This window comes from Lactuca serriola, chromosome 5, assembly GCF_051521515.1.
Source record: "Lactuca serriola cultivar US96UC23 chromosome 5, Lser_US96UC23_V15, whole genome shotgun sequence".
Lineage (NCBI taxonomy): Eukaryota > Viridiplantae > Streptophyta > Magnoliopsida > Asterales > Asteraceae > Lactuca > Lactuca serriola.
Genome location: NC_136412.1, coordinates 213,611,890 through 213,613,869, shown reverse-complemented (window position 1 = coordinate 213,613,869; position 1,980 = coordinate 213,611,890). Strand labels below are relative to the sequence as shown.

General features: G+C 26.8%; 1 pseudogene; it reads right to left on the bottom strand.

Moving 5' to 3' along the window:
• Positions 1-261: 261 nt before the first annotated feature.
• LOC145050148 (major pollen allergen Ole e 10 pseudogene) lies at positions 262-823 on the bottom strand (annotated as a pseudogene).
• Between the last annotated feature and the right edge of the window lie 1,157 nt (positions 824-1,980).

Below are 1,980 nucleotides of genomic sequence, written 5' to 3'. Positions count from 1 at the left end.
AATAAAACATTTCACTTAAACTCAAAAGAAATCAAACGAGTACGTATATTTTGAAAATGAAGAATAACGTTACTCTCTTAAAATGGCATATGATGTTCTAAGCATACACACAGTATAATATATCAAACACCATGTAACGAGTAAAAGAAAATTTTATTTCCACTTATTAGATTGTTTTATACATTCTTTTCACCCTTCAAGAATTTGAAAAAAATATGATCTTCCCTTCAACGTGTCGTTCGATTACGAATTTTTCATCACTTAGGGGTAGACACATGTCCCGAAAGCTGCATAAAAACAACAAAAAATTAGTTTCAATTTGTACACTTATCACCCGATATTTGATGTGCCAGAGCATTTCTTTAGAAAATATTCCAATAGAAAAAGAAACTTACATGGATCTGTGACAGCAGGAGTAGCGTAACTAATATCGCATACACCATTAATTTGAAAGTTAAGATCAATAGCATAAGACGCATGATTTCGCACAGTGTTAGGGTTAAAGCATGATCCTCCAGGTTGAATCTCCTTGCAGTCGAGTTGTCCACAAAGATAGTCAAGAACTTGTTGCAACTTCGGTTCGGTAGCCTGGCTTTGAGCTACACACCATGTTTTCCCCTATGCATTATAAAAAAACAAAAAAAAAAACATCATAATCCTATTAAATATTTGCATAATATTTTCCAATCTAAAATACATTATAAGTTGTTAGTACAATAATAATGACTTTTTTATATATATATCTTACTTGCACGGAATTGGTGCACATAATGAGGCACAAGAAAAAACCAATGAAGCACGGTGAGAATGTAATTCTTGCCATTATTTTATAAAATATGGTGCTTTTTTAGAATGGTTTATGAAATATGTTGGGAATGTTCATTCAGATTTATAATGTTTTGGATTCGTAACTGTTTATGTTCTTACAAATTAAAGAGTTCAACTTTGTAATTAATTATGTATATTTTTTAATTACTACGTAAGTTATAAATGATTAATTACATGTACAAACACACACACACTTATATATATATATATATATATATATATATATATATATATATATATATATACCCTAATAAATGAAAATGACTTTGCCACATGTCATTCTCTCATAAAATTAGCCATATGTAATTTTGTTATAATTTTGAGATATATATTTATTTTCCACTTGTCATTGCTTTAATTTATGATTAATTTAGTTTTCATAAATTAAACCTACCATAGTGACTATTAATTTTAAATTATAAATTATAAATTTTAAATTAAATTTCAAATAAATTTACAGTTTAAACCTTTATGTTTAACATTTTGTTATAATTAACTCGTTTAGCACACTTAACACATAATTTTAATTAATTTATTTTTTGCATGTTTTTTTCTCATAATTTTCACTTATTTCAATTTCAAATTCAAATAAAATTTCTATTTAATCGTTCGTACTTAACATTTTGTTTTAATCAACCCGTATAACATACGGGTTTCACAACTAGTATATATATATATATATATATATATATATATATATATATATATATAATTACTTCTGAGTTATGCATGGACCAATAACTCAGACACTAACTAGGGCCTTTGCAGACGTGGGGTTTTTAAAATTAGCATAGGTTTTATATTTTGTGGATTTGGTAAAACTATCAAATGTAGCACCACTAAGTACGATCAACATATCAAAGTGTTGGTGATCAAGTTTATTATTATTCATTACGATGTTTACGCCTATTTGCATTCGTTTATTTGTTTACTGTTTATATGTATGTTTATGTTCATATATGTTCACTTATTTTTATTTGTCTTCAATTGTTTATGCTTCTTTAACTTAGTTTGATTAAAACACATAAACGAAAGAAGATGAACACAATCATTTATGTTAGTTTAAAAACAAGTTGTTAGGATCCGACTTATATATGTCATGTGGGTATAGGCCAATTCAAGAAAATGTTTAAGATCCCATTTATTATAAAT